At 39.8% G+C, this 15,116-nt stretch overlaps 1 protein-coding gene across 5 annotated transcripts in view; it reads left to right on the top strand.

The window, feature by feature from the left end:
* The window catches only part of SLC23A2 (solute carrier family 23 member 2), a 116,641-nt gene that overhangs the window by 27,101 nt on the left and 74,424 nt on the right, over positions 1-15,116 (top strand). The window contains exon 1 of one of the 5 annotated variants that reach the window (XM_045832754.1): positions 369-480. The exons of 3 other annotated variants lie outside the window; for them this stretch is intronic. The gene's annotated coding sequence lies outside the window, so the exon portion shown is untranslated. Of the gene's footprint in view, positions 1-368; positions 481-11,607; positions 11,720-15,116 lie in introns of those variants that run through there. One more of the 5 variants, XM_045832753.1, reaches the window with a different exon arrangement.

Below are 15,116 nucleotides of genomic sequence, written 5' to 3'. Positions count from 1 at the left end.
CCTGTACTTTGCCAGCCTTCCTCAATGGCACAGTCCTATTAATTTTTCTTTTTTTTTTTTTCCTCTTTCAATTGCACTCTGCTAGAGAGAAACCAGACATCAAGGTGACTTTGTCTACTACACATTTACAAGTTCTAGACTCAGCTGGACCCTTGACTACTTTTTTCTCTCTTTATGTCATTCTTTTTACTCATTCTTTCCCCAGTCCCATCCTCAACCTCCTTCCTCTCCACCATGATTTCCACTTCTTAGATCATTAAGAAAATAAGTCATCAGATAACTGTTCCCTCAACTTCCTGCCTGCTTACCTCATCAAGTATTGAGAAATAGGAACTGTTTGTGCACATTTCTACCCACTTGATTCCACAGAGGATATGACACAGTCACTACAGATGGTCATGTGGAACAGTTGAGAGCTACAGGGGAACTGCCAATTGCTCCCTGTGGCATAGTTAGAACTTGTCATCTCTGTTTATGAAGGTAAGTTTGTGTGTTAGTATTGGTACAACCCTTGGAGAAGGGTAGGTTAAATTACCTCCCAAGAAGTCATTGCTCATTCTTGGCACAGTCAGGGCTGGAATCTCCATCATGGCCTTGTCTTAAGTATTAAAGTAAAAATACTGCAGGTAGATTTTTTGGGGGCAGGGGGTGTAGTTAAAGTTGATAATGGAAATATATGGAACACAATCTAAAAGGTATATGAGGACAGACATGGAGAGTTAAGTCTCCTCCCTCTGTCTCTTCCTAGTCCCCTCTCTGGAGGCAACCGCTTCTACCAGTTTTTGTGTGTTTTATGTATCCTTCCAGAGATTGTCTTTAAGTTTGTATTTAATTGTGAAAATTCCAATGTAAGGAAATGAAAGAATGAATACTCATATGCCAGATAACCAGGTCTAATAAATTTAAACATATTGCCTTTGCTTTAGGATTTTTTTTTAAAAAAATAAGACCTTTTAGATACCCTCTTTGCCAATCTTATTTTCCTCCCTCTCTCTCTTAGAGGTAATTTTTTTAGTCCATATTTTTACTTTTGTATTATTACATGTTTACATATCCAGAAACTCACATACTGTATTGCCTGCATCATTTAAAACCCTAAAGATCTCATGTGGTGTATGTTCTACGACCTATTTGCTTTTTCAGGAATGTATTTTCAAGCCATGTTGACCCATGTGGCTAGAGTTCATTGTTTTGACTGCTTTTTAATTTCATCGTTTAAACATCCTAGAACTTATTTATACATTCTATTGATGTGCTAGTTGCATACTGTTAAAAAATGGGGTGGAATAGGCTAAGAAATGGCAATGCTGGACTGTAGTGCACACACATCTTCAACCTGCTAGGTGTTACCAAATTGTTTTCCCAAGTATTTGAGCCTATTTACATTTCTGAAAACTGAGTGTGGAAATTTCTGTTTATCTACGGCCTTGCCAACACTTGGTATTATTGAATGCTTTTATTCTGGCCTTATCTGATGGGTGTGGAATGATGCCTTATGTTAAAAGGGCTATGTCATAGTTTGTTTATTCATTAAAGGTTGTTAAAAGTGTTGTTTCCAGGTTTTGGCTATTGTAAATAAAGCCACTGTAAATATTTATCATGTACAGATTTTTGTTTGAACATAGTTTTCATTTCTCTGGGTAGATACCCTGGAGTAATATTGCTGAGTCTTAGGGTAAATGTATGTTTTAACATTGTAAGATACGGCCAATTGTTTTTTAAAGTGCTCCTGCCATTTTACATACCCACCAGGAGTGTGTGATAGTTCCAGTGACTGTGTCTTTATCACACTTGGTATTGTCTTAGCAGTTTTTCTTTTTTAGTCATTCTAATAGGTATGTCATATATTTTTACAGTGAAAAAATTAAAAATTGATTCTATTTTAAAATGATATAAAGTAATTGATTTTTATCTTCCTTGATCTTGAATGATCTTTTTAACCCCCTTCAGTGAAAAAACCAGAGCATTGTGTTAGGGTGACCAAAGAATGATAGACAAGTGGTATATTGCAGCATAGCATTTGCAAGCTGCTACTAGAAAATTTGGTAAATGTATTTTTCTTGCAATCATCAAAGCTCACTAAGCTATTAAATCTTTATTTATTTATTTATTTATTTATAGAGATTGGGGAAAGGAGGGAGAGAGAAGGAACACGAGAGAAACATCAGTTGGTTGCCTTTCACAGGTCCCAGCTGGGGACCCAGCCTTCAACCCAGGCTTGTGCCATGATTGGGAATTGAACTGACAACCTTTGGGTCTGCAGGCCAGCGCTAAATGCACCAAGCCACACCAGCCAGGGCAGAATCGTTGATTTACTGGTTGAATATTTTGTTTATTTCTGGAAAATATGTACTAAAATTTTATAACAAAAGAGTATTGAGTCCATATTTTAATGGTATCATCCACCTATTGTGTAGTTATTCCCCCCTCCAGGCTTTCAGTAAGATTTAAGTTAGCCCTGGCTGGTGTAGCTCAGTGAATTGAGTGCAGAACTGTGAACCAAAGAGTTGTTGGTTCAATTCCCGGTCAGAGCACATGCCTGGATTGTGGGCCAGGTCTTCTCCACACTCCACCCCCATCCCCTTGGTAGGGGGGTTGCCAGAGGCAACCGCACATTGCTGTTTGTCTCCCTCTCTTTCTCCTCCCTTCCCCTCTCTCTAAAAATAAATACATAAAATCTTGGGGAAAAAAAGATTTAACTTAAGGATACTTGTTCCATTACTGAAAACAGAGGTGCAAAAACCATAGATGTAGGCCAACACTATTATTTTACAGAGCAAGACACTTGAGGCCCACTGGGTAATGACTCTCCTGCACTTACATCACCATACATTGTCTATAGTGCAGGCTTCTGGATTCCCAGTGCAGTGCCATTTTTCTATTGTCCCTTGTATACGTTTGCATGGTGCTGACCAGTACACCCTGTAATGTGTATCTTAAGTTTGAAGGATGCTGTTCCCGATGGATTTACTTTCACAGTTGGATAAGCTTGTTTGTACTTTGATTGCTGAATTCTGGCCAGTGCTGTCAGTATACATTCTGCATTGTGCTTTAAGATTATGAATGAGTGGCCATCCTTTTAAGTGTCTGCCAGAGAAGTCAGTTTAATGAGTCTTCGATAGTCAAGGTGGACAGTGAATTTACTGATCTTACCCAGATGTTTACCCTTTATTAAGATCCTTCCATTTCATGGAAAATAACATTCAGCTAGGTTAGAAACTGATCCATTTTCTTTTGAAAATTTAGTAACTGGGGTTATTCCAAAAGTGTTGTCTTACCAGACTTTCTCTCTCCTTTGTTGTTGTTGTTGTTTTGACATTACAGTGGGAAGAGGGAAAGGAGAGGGCATGCTTATTTTTAGTCACATTCCACTGGCCAAAACTTAGTCACATGGCCGTATCTAGCTGCAAGGGAGGCTGGGAAATGTTGCCTGAAGTTAGCTGGTCATGTATCAAATTAAAATCAATGGTTTTTATGATGTTAATTCTTTTTTTAAAAAGGGTTTTATTTATTAATTTTTAAAGGGAGGTGAAGGGAGGGGGAGAGAGAGAGAGAAACATCAATGTGTCAGAGAAATATTAATGGTTGCCTCTTGCAAGCCCCCTGTCAGGTACCTAGGGCATGTGCCCTAGGCTTGCTACCTAGGCATGTGCCCTGACCTGTGATTGAAACCAGCGACCTTTTGGTTTGTAGGAGGATGCCCAAGCCACTGACCCACACCAGTGAGGGCTATTGTGTTAATTCTTAATTGAATGAGAGAAGACCCTTGGAGACACCTAGTGGTCTCTGGTACTTCTATTAATGAAATAGGGAAGTTGCTATGTGAATCAAAACAACACATGGTCAGAAATAAGTTGGATATGAATGAAAATGTATTCCAATTCTATTTTTTAGTGTGTATAGAATTTTATTCCTCCCTAGGTTGGTTTATCACTGAGTAGTTTTTGTTCATCCAATAATCCTAAATTTCCTTGTTGATTTATTTGGAAAGATAGAAATAGATAATCACTGAATGTGGAAGATGTTTTCCTTTTAAAAAACCATAGTTTATATTTTGTCCTTAAAGGGAAAACATAGATCAGAGATTACATTAATCAAAATTGACATTTTGAAATGCATAATTTATTTCTGAAGAATTAAACCTTTTTCTGTGTTTGGCCAAGTTTAGTAGTTTTGTTGTTTTACCTTTTTTTTTTTGTCCTAAATTTACCAACCTTATATAGATACTAAGAACTGAGGTACTGCTAGTTTTGCTTCCCAATACAATAAGAAGGACACAACTAAAATTTGGAAAATCAGATGAACACAAAGAAAAAACAATTATAATCTTATTTGACAGAGAAGGCCACTGTAAACTGCTTGATATAGTACACAGTCTGCTTTCTGAGCATACTTATGCGTGTTGTTTACAGGACTTTACAGGGGGGGCACCATGTGAGTTAATGCTCCTATGTGCAATGTTTTTTCTATATTCATTTTGTAACTGGCTACTTTTCTGAAGTATTTTATTCTAGTGCTTTTTTTAAAAAGAAAAACTCATTTTTTAAGTAGACAGAACCATTACCTGTGAATAATTCTTTTGTCTTCCCTTTCTATTATTTGAATTGTAAAATCTCTTGCTTACTGTATTAGAACCTCCAGCGTGGTCTTCTGTGATAGAGGCCCTCAGATTCTCTTCTGTCTGTGGTTTAAATGGGCTCCCTCCAGGCTGTTCAGTGTAAAAGTATCTCCTTAGCTATTGGCATGAGATAGGGATTCTTTCTGAGGACATTTTTCTTCTGTGTTGGAATGTACTAAGGGTTTTATTCAAAAATTGGTGTTGAATTTTATCATATGCCTTTCTGGTTTTCATTGATTTTACATTTTTTTTCTTCCTTCTGGTAGTACAGAAGCCCCAAACCAGGGAGCTACTTAAGTGTTCATGACACTCAAAATCCCACCTGGTGTGGACATGCAGTTTATTGCTTACATTACAGGGGAGTGCACCGATGGTGGCGGGTCAGTGCCAGAGAGACCACACCTCTTCCATTCTGAGGCTTGTTATTAGGCATCCCAGACAAAGGAGACACATGTCCTACATGTGACTCTAAACTACATTACCTTTGTGTGTGAAAGGGGTCCAGAAGCAGTCATAGGACAAGAAGTTGCTCCCAAAAGGAGGTAAGGAGGGAGTTAGAATCCATTCCCAAAACAATACACATTCCTTCCGGCCACTGGCCCTCTGACCAGCCCTCAGTCCTGGGACAGGGAAAGGCCATGTCTGTTGATCCCACACTGTTGATGTGACTTGTAATATACACTAGTTTTTTTTTCCTTCTCTTGTGCTTTGTTAAATTTGGAAGCAGGATCATGCTAGATTTCTGAAATGATTGACAAGCTTTTTGTCCTTTTTCAGTGCTTTAGAACTGTCCAAATAGCATAGGAAGTAACTGTTCCTTAAGGCTTGGAGATGTTTGCCTGGGAAGCTACCTGGGTCCTGTGTAGTTTGAATGGAAATCCTCTATCCCCCGCGGCTTTGGGAGGTTTAAGAGTACCCTTGGATGCATTTATTAAATTTGTCAATTCTGTTGCTTATTTCCTAGCTAATTTCTCTCTCTAATTTCCTTTTACTTTTGCCCTGGCCAAGTAGCTCAGTTGGCTAGAGCATCATCCTGGTATATCAAAGTTGCAGGTTTGATCCCTGGTCACAGCACATACCAGAAGCAACCAATGAATGCATAAATAAGTGGAACAACAGTGATTGTTTTTCTCTCTGTCTCTCAAATTAATTTAAAACATTTTCTTTGTACTTTCTTTAGGGTATTTTGTTGCATATTCTTTCTTGTTTAATTGTAACAGTATTTTTATAGTTTCAGTTCCACCTTTGACCCAACAGTTATTTGGGAGAAGGGCTTAAAATTGTGAAATTGTTAGGCTGTCTTGGTTGGTAACTATTTTTCTCTTTTTGACAATAAAGTCAGGCAATGAGAAATATAAATGTTCCTTTTTTTCGGGGCTGAAATTTTCATTTGGCATGATGGGCACTTTCCACAAATGCTCTTTAGCCATTGCAAACACCTTTGTTTCCTGTGGGGTGCAAAGTTTGATATCTATTATGTTAGCCATGTTCATGAATTGGCCAGATTCTCTAATGGATGTAAAATAAAATAAATGTGCAGATCAAGTCTGTGTGCATAGCCCTCTTGCTCCTCATGTCCTTGGAGACAGGTATATTTATGAACTCTTGGTCATTTCTTGTATACTGCCAGCCATTTATGGTCCTTATTTCAATGAAATATAATGTTCAGAACATAAAAATTGACATATTTTTGTTGTGAATTTGTACTTTTAGTAGTATAAAATGACTATCTTTTCCCTATCATACTTTCTGGCAGGGATTCATTTTGTCTGACAATCAAAAAATAATAGTAAAGCAGCATTAATATTGCTTTATCTTTTATTGTAATGATTTTAGAGAAAAAGGGAGAGGGGAGACAGAGAGAAATGTCCAATTGTTATTCCCCTTATTTATGCATTCATTGGTTGCTGCTCTTTATATGAGACCTAACAGGGCGGCTGAACCTGCAACCTTGGGGGGTATTGGGACAACTCTCTAACCAGCTGAGCCACCTGACCAGGGCATGTTGCTTTATCTTGATTTCACTTTGTGAAAAGTCTGTCTTTGGGCTTTTATTTTTTTTTGATACATCTAAGAATATTTTTAGAATAAATAATGAACTAATTTACAAGTTTAGTTTGTTTTCTGTAGTCTGTTTTAAATTCTTTTTTTTAAAGTATATTTCATTGATTATGCTATTAGAGTTGTCCCATTCCCTCCTTCATTCCCTTCTACCCTGCACACCCTCTCCCACCTACATTCTCCCCCTTTAGTCATGTCCATGTGTCATACTTACAAGTTCATTAGCTTCTACATTTCCCATACTATTCTTACCCTCCCCCTGCCTATTTTCTACCTACCATTTATGCTACTTATTCTCTGTACCTTTTCCCTTTCTCTCCCCCTCCCACTTTCCTGTTGCTAACCCTTCATGTGATCTCCATTTCTGCGGTTCTGTTCCTGTTCTAGTTGTTTGCTTAGTTTTTGTTTTAAGTGTGGTTGTTAATAATTGTGAGTTTGCTGTCCTTTTACTATACATGTTTTTTCCTTTAGCTTCTTTTCTTAGATAAGTCCCTTTAACATTTCATAAAATAAGGGCTTGGTGATGATGAACTCCTTTAACTTGACCACATCTGAGAAGCACTTTATCTGCCCGTCCATTCTAAATGAAAGCTTTGCTGGATAGAGTAATCTGGGATGTAGGTCCTTGTGTTTCATGACTTGGAATATTTCTTTCCAGCCCCTTCTTGCCTGTAAGGTCTCCTTTGAGAAATCAGCTGACATTCTGATGGGAAGTCTTTTGTAGGTTACTGTCCCCTTATCTCTTGCTGCTTCTAGGATTCTCTCCTTCATTTTAATCTTGGGTAATGTACTTATGATGTGCCTTGGTGTGTTCCTCCTTGTGTCCAGCTTCTTTGAGACTCTCTGAGCTTCCTGGATTTCCTGGAAGTCTATTTCCCTTGTCAGATTGGGGAAGTTCTCCTTCATTATTTGTTCAGATAAGTTTTCCACTTGTTGCTGTTCCTCTTCCCCTTCTGGTACCACTATAATTTGGGTGTTGGAACGTTTAAAGATGTCCTGGAGGTTCCTAAGCCTCTTCTCATTTCTTTGAATTCTTATTTCTTCATTCTTTTCTGTTTGGTTGTTTCTTTCTTCCTTCTGATATACTCTATTGATCTGAGTCCCAGTTTCCTTCCCATCGCTATTGGTTCCCTGTACGTTTTCCTTCATTTCACTTACAATAACCTTCATTTTTTCATCTAATTTGCGACCAAATTTAACCAGTTCTGTGAGCATCCTGATCACCAGTGCTTTGAACTGTGCATCTGATAGGTTGGCTATCTCTTGGTTGCTTAGTTGTATTTGCTGTGGAGCTTTGATCTGTTCTTCTGGTTGGGCCTTTTTTTTTTTTTATCTTGTTGTGCCTGTTAAATATGAGGGGTGGAGCCTTAGGTGTTCACCAAGGTGGGGCAACCCAGTTGCTGGGTTCTGATTCTGTACGTGGGGATGGGGCCTAAGAAGGAACAGTGGAACTTGCTCTGCTCTCTGTTGGATTTCAGTCCCTTCCGCTGCTTCCCCCAAGCAAACTGGGCCCTTCTGGTGCTGATTCCTGTGTGGGTGGGCCTGTGTACATTCCAGGACCCTGTGGATCTCTCGAGCGAAATCTCCCGTGAGACTGGGAGTCTCTCCCTGTGCCTCAACCCCCACAGGTATTTTCAATGATGTTTCGAGGCCGTATTTCCCAGTGGCTGGGACCCTGGGCTGAGTGGTTTGTTTCACTCCCCAGTTTCGTCTGGTTAATCTGCGTGCGAATGTGGGACTGCGTGGTCAGCCAGCCGCCTGGCACATAGTGCCTTGCTTCACAATTGCCGCCTCTCTGGGTCTGCCCATTGCCACTCTACACACGGGGTCTGCCAGTTGCTGCCTGCGAGCCCAGGGTCTGCCCACTGCCGTCTTGGGCACCCTGGGTACCTTGTGCGCCCAGTCCCACCACTTTTTGTGCTGAGACTCCTCACTGCCCAGCTGTCTGACTCCACCCCGCCTACCGATCTGGATGAATGTGTCTATTTTAACTCCTTGGTTGTCGGACTTCCATACAGTTCAATTTTCTGTCAGCTCTGGTTGTTATTTTGTTTCTAAATTGTTGTCCTTATTTTGGTTGTGCAAGGAGGCACAGTGTGTCTACTTATGCCTCCATCTTGGCCGGAAGTCTGTTTTAAATTCTAATATTGGTTTTCTTTAAGTAAAAACCATTTTTCTTTTATTTATTAACTTTTTTGTCTTAAGTAAAACAAATAAAAATAAAAAACCCATTTCTTCACTTGTCAGCATTAAGACCTAATGGTATTTTTCCATTCCTGTCTGTTGGGGAGAGAGGCTTTAGCATCTTATTCCCTATCTTCAATCTTTATTAATGTACTCTGGTTTGTTCTGCTTTACTATTACGAATTACCAATTTTACAGTATATAGCATGTGCTTACAGAATAATTTGACACATGCATTTGGTTTTGTAACTGAATTTAGTTTCCTTATTTAATTTTGTCCCAATCTTGATGGTTTTGGTTGGCCTACATTATTTGCAGCCTTGTATATTAGTGGCCTTTCTGAATCTTGCCTCTTCTGTGGTTAGAATAAGGCCTCAATCCCCCTTCCTCCCTTTTCTTTCTCAGCCCATGCATATTTGACATTGCAGTTGTTGGCTTTCCCATGTGAAAGTCGACTTGTTTGGGTATAAAATTTTTTGGGAAAACCTTTTCTTCAGTTCTCTATAGATTAGCATTTTTTGTTGACTCCTGGCATTTAATTCTGCCTTGGAAAATCCTGGGGCTCATCTTAATTATTGCTACCATTTAAGTAAACCAGACATTATCTCCTCCCTGAATATTTCTATGACTTTTTAATCCTGTAGTTAAATTATTTTGCTAGGATATCTCCAATTTATAGGTTTATTCTCTCTGATTTTGTTTGAATCTGGTGTGTCCCTAAAATCTCTATACCCAGGTTTTTCTTAATCTCAGAATAGTTTTTTTTATTCTATACTTTTGTATCTTTAAGTCTGTTCCATTTGTTCTTTATAACAAAGTTTTATTGAGCTATAATTCACATACCTTAAAGTTTTCCCATTTAAGGTCTATAGTACAGTAGCTTCTGGTATATCAGACTTGTGCAAACATCACCACAATCAAATTTTAGATTTTTTTCATCTCATAAAGAAATCACAAATCCATTAAAAGTTATTTTCCATTCTGGTCCCCCATTTCTACCCCAGCCCCAGGCCACCACTAATCCACTTTCTGTCTCTCTAGATTTACCTCTTCTGGACATTTTATAATATAAGTGGAATCATGCAATGTGTAACTGGCTTCTTTGTTGTTTTTCTGTTAAGTCAAGTGAAGAAACACCGATTATTCACATCTTGGCTTTGCTGTTCACTTTTTTCCCTCCAGGGTTCTCATCTCTGAACTGGTGGCTGCCTTTCTGGCAGTACTAGAGTTTCTCAGGCTTGTGCTCCACCTTTCAGTTCTCTACTGTTTTCTCTAGTTTCACTTCTCTTTGTTGCTTTTAAGTTAATTTAGTTTCCTTACAATTAATTCTTCCCCACCCCAGTTTATTGTCTCTTGGTTCCATTTTATCTAATTGTCTGAACTTGTTTCCTCCTGTTTTTTTTAAAAACAACAACTGTTTTGTTTTGTTTTTTTCTTTTCTCCTTTGTTCTGAATTGAAATTATCTTTTGGTTTCTGCAGTAGAATCTTTCTGAGGTTAGTGATTTAGCAGAACATCTTTGGTACAGTTCTTCTGTTCAGAATACAAAAACTCAGAGTAATTTTTTCATAGGTTACACGCTGGGTTTTTCCTCTTGGCTCACTTAGGAGCAAGGGGTGTTCTGGTCTGTCTGGGCATGTTGACCCGATGGGTTGGGTGTGTTACGTGTGACCTGTGTTCTGGGCACTTGTGGTGGTGAATCTCCTGCCCCTGGACAGTTGACACAGTTGGCTTTCAGCCTTCTCTCCAGCTTCTCCTCCAGTCAAGTCGCATCTTCCTGTTATGCTCACTGCTGATTTCCTTAAGTTTATTCATGAATAAATAACACTTTGAGCTCCTTTTCTCTCGGAGTTGTCCTGGTTGCTCTTCTGCCTTTATCCCAGAGACCTCATCTTCTAAGATACGCTTTGCTGCTGGTAGTGCTTCTTCTGCCTGTCTGTTCGTCATTGAGCCTTGTGGTCCCTGTCTGGATTTGGAAGTGCAGTCTGGTGTTGGGGAGATAGAGGCAGGGATTTGTCCTCACAGAACATCCCAAAGGACAGAAGTGCCTTCTCCCAGGTTTCTGGCAAGCTCTGGCCTTGAATCAGGACTAGAAAGGGCAAAAGTCTGATTACAGGTGTGGCTTCTCTCTCTCTTACTGATATGAAATTGTCAGTGTGTGTTTGCCTTTTTATGTGTCTTCATGGGCACTTTCACTTTTCATTAGGGCCTCCGTTGCTGGTACCTGCATACCAGATGCCATGTCCAGTTGGGATCACAGTGATCTGTTGGCTTTTTCTGTCATTTAATAGATCTCATACCTTGAGATCTATTTTTAATCTCTGGAAGTCTTTGAGCTTTGAGCTTTGTAAACACTTGTCTTTGGGCCCCCAATTGGGGAAATGAAAAATTACCAGGGAGTAAAATTAATCCCTCTTTGCACTGAAGCTGAAACCAGTGTGGGTGGACTTGTTTGTCTGAACAGAAGGATTTGGAAAGATAGGTTTTAATTTCCCTTATTTGTGTGGGTTTGAGAAATGTAATCCCAGCAGCTGTTTGGTTTCCACAATAGAATATCCAGCCTACCCCGTGGAGACAGAGACACGGTAAGTAGCCATGTAGAGGCATGCAGTAACCACTTGTTACCAGGTGGTGGCTGTTGTGTAACACAAACAGATAGCATTGCTGACCAGGTGGTATGGTTATACAATTTTGGCAAGCATGTGGGTTATAAAAGCTGAAATTCCTTCAGCACCTGAAGTGTCTCATGCTGATCATTAGAAAGATCCCAGCCTTGTGGAGATGCCGGCACAAAATTAGTGGGTAGGGTGCTGATTAAAGAATATTTTTGTGGATAGGGTATGATTTCGCTCTGCAGGTAAGACCATTTCTTGGTATATAAGCTCTGCTTTGGGGAATTAGTGTTTTTCTGTGTGTTTCTGTGTGTGTATCTGTGACAGTGTGTGCTCTTCTCTGGGGCCATGTGTCTGGTTTTTTGCAAATATATGGATTATGTGTGTGTGTCTATGAGGTGGGTAAGGAACCTGTGGCTCAAGTTTGCCCAGCGGGGCTATCAGAAAATCTCTGAAGTCTTTCTTGGTGTTGTCATACATTTGAATATTAATAGTTGAACATTAACATTTATACACCTCTTTGAAAGCTGTGCCCCTCATTAAATATGGGAGAAAGAGTGATGATAAACACCTGATCTACAACAATTAAAAATGTCAAAATCAGGGTGTTCAGGTGCTCATTTACCTTCTTGTTCCCTGAGTAAGGTCCAGTTCTGGGACTTCCAACGTTCTGTGTGCTTATTTTACATTTTGTTCTATGAAGAATTTTAAGGGTTGGAGGAAAAGCAAAAAGGAACATAGGTTAAACAAACTTGATGGAGAGCCTGGAGTCTCTTATAGTTGAATACATCTATTTTTAATCTTTTAAGTTTGGGGGGTTGTAAAAATTTCAGGTTCAGACAGCAAAAAAGCAATACATCTGTGGCACAGGACTCTAAGTGATTGCCGACCCTATATTGAATACACACACACACACACACACACACACACACACACAAATTAAGAGGAACACGCTTCTTTGTAGAAAAGAGTATGTATAACATACAGGTGTGGGAAGTTTATTTAAGGTCAGGGAAAAGATTACTTTGATCGCTGTGTATATGGTGTTAATCAGGAGAATAATTACAGTGTCACAGCCCCAGGTAATTGTAGTGCAGTTTAAGCAAACCCACTCTTCAGCCATCAGATAATCCAGCTGGGTAGGTGAAATTTCAGCACTTCCTTTTCCTTATCTTGGGACAGTCTGCCAGGAGGAGATGGAACTCTTAGTAGACTGGACTAGGGGGCCGTGGGGTTAGGGTGAGGAGAAAAAGGATGTTGCAGAACAGATTTGCAAATGGAATTTCTTCCGGACAGTAGGAAGATGTCAGGTGGTTGAAGAAGTAAGTAAATGTGCCAAAGTCCAGCAAAACTGAGCAGATGTATTAGGTAGTTAGGAGATAAGGGAAAGATGGAGCTAGACCTCTCCATTTAGGTGACAGAAGGAAATTTGACATTGATCCCTGGGGCAGAGGAAAGGATGAGAACATGCCAAAGAGGAATAGCATGATGTGAAGAATAATTCAGGGAGAGGTCTGATAATACAATGAACTTGAGGCATGGAATGAACGATTATTTGAAATGATTGTCCCAGCACATGGGCAGCAATGGCAACAGTAGCTAGAGGTGACCAAGGAGCCATCAGCTGTGCTGATCGGAGGACAGAGCTGGGGCAATACAGAGGGGAGCGCAAGGTTAGCAGGGAGGAACCACCCCTTGGAAGTTACCTTAGCACCCAGGGCAGTCCTTGTACTGGAAACCGGGGGTTGGGGGTGGGTGGGCGGGTGTTGGATCCAATATCAGGGGTCATTTTGAGCATGGAAGAGGAGGAATCTTCTTTCTCTCTATTCCCTGACAGCACACGGGGACTTACTTCCCTTGGCTTCCTCCAGCATGACCTTTAGACATGACCTCTCAAGACTTATCTGGCTGCTCACCTTCAGAGCCTTGTTCTGCTGGTCCAGGAAGGAATAGGAGCAGCTTTTGTGCTCTGAAGATGATTGCTGTGTTTGCCACTTGTCCTTGGCTTTTTTTGTCCAAGGGTAAATCATTAAATCAGCCTTTCTTTCTCCATAGTTTAGAAAACCACCCTTTTTATTAACTGTCCTTCCCATACTTTTGATAAGAGTTACATGAAATCATGTTTGTATCTTGAATATGATAAGCAGTCAATTCTGCACATTTTTATGTTATTAAAATTACATATAAAAGTAGCTTTTCAGTGGCTTCTGTAATAACTGATCAATATATTAAAAATAGTGTTTAAATTAAAAAAATCATTTACACAAAAAATGATATGTTAAGTCACACACAGTAGAAGAAAATTCAGTAAAACCCAGCTTGATTCTACTTGCGTTTTCTCAAATATACATTTATATTTTAATTCTGGCCTGTGGGCTATACCTTTTGCTTCACTATTTCTCCCTCTCCCCTCTTTTGCTCCAGTCACATGATTTCCTTTAATAAATCTGGAGGGCAGGGGTTAGGTTTTGTTTCAGGTGTTATATTACTAACTGGCCCATGGAAAAATGTTTAGGTTTTCTCCAAATATTTGAATGCCTTTTCTGTGATGGACACTGTTCCTTTCCAGTTCTATTCCTGCCTGGTCAGGGAGCTGGACAAAGAAGCCATGTGCCATGGTAACATGGGAGAATGGTAGCTAACCCAGGAATGCTTCTTGGAGGAGGAGGCTTCTTGAGCTAAGACCCAGGAATTGCAGGTCAGTGTGGTCCCAGTAGATGGTACCTGGGGCAAGAGAGGCATGGTGAGGATGATGAGTCTTAAGGTATTGTCATAATTTTATTTAAGTAAAGTCTGGGGAAGAGATTTCTGCTGGATGATACCAACCTCAGTATCTTATACCTACAACATATGAGAAAAACAAAGATCACTGGTGACTTTGTATTTGAAAGCCTCCAAACCAGACAAGATGTCAGCTGCTTTTTAAAAAATTTTTTATTTATTTACTTTTAAAGAAGAGGGAAGAGAGAGAGAAATATCAGTGTAGTAAATTGATTGGTTACCTCTCACATGCCCCCAACTAGGGACCTGGCCTGCAACCCAGGCATGTGCCCTGACTAGGAATGGAACCAGCAACCTTTTGGTTCTACAGGCTGGCCCACACTGAACCACACCACGCAGGGCAATGTCAGCTGCTTTGACCTTTTACTATACACTTGACTACCTTTCTCCTAGCCGAGTAGTTGGTGAGTCTTATTTACATAGATTGGCCATTGCTTTTCATTACTCAGCCTATGTGTAAAACAATACCAGTAAACAACCTTTTGGGCTGTATTTAAGTGCTTTTTTTAGAATTTAGTGTTTAGTTGGGGAATAGAGTTTATTCTGTACCGAGGGCCTTCAGGACAGTCTCTAGAAGAGACTGAAGTGGTCTTCTGTATGTAGGGTGTATTCTTTAACATTTGTTTTGTTTTATCAGCTGTACATTTTATTTTATGCACCATAAAATATTTACTTTTAATTAGGAGTCATCCTCCCTACCCACCTAACTCCACGGATGGTCCGGGAATATTTGACATGTCTATTCAGCAACTTTGTGTTCTCTGCAGCCCGTGGTTGAGATCCCTGACTCCATTTTTAGGTGATTCTTAAGTAATCCAGCACTGTTGGCCCAGGGGCCCTTTTCTTCCACCCTCAGAGCAG

This window comes from Phyllostomus hastatus, unplaced genomic scaffold (assembly GCF_019186645.2).
Source record: "Phyllostomus hastatus isolate PE091 unplaced genomic scaffold, TTU_PhHast_1.1 phas_contig_17, whole genome shotgun sequence".
NCBI lineage: Eukaryota > Metazoa > Chordata > Mammalia > Chiroptera > Phyllostomidae > Phyllostomus > Phyllostomus hastatus.
The sequence above is the reverse complement of the archived record's forward strand: the minus strand, read 5'-3'. Positions and strand labels throughout refer to the sequence as shown.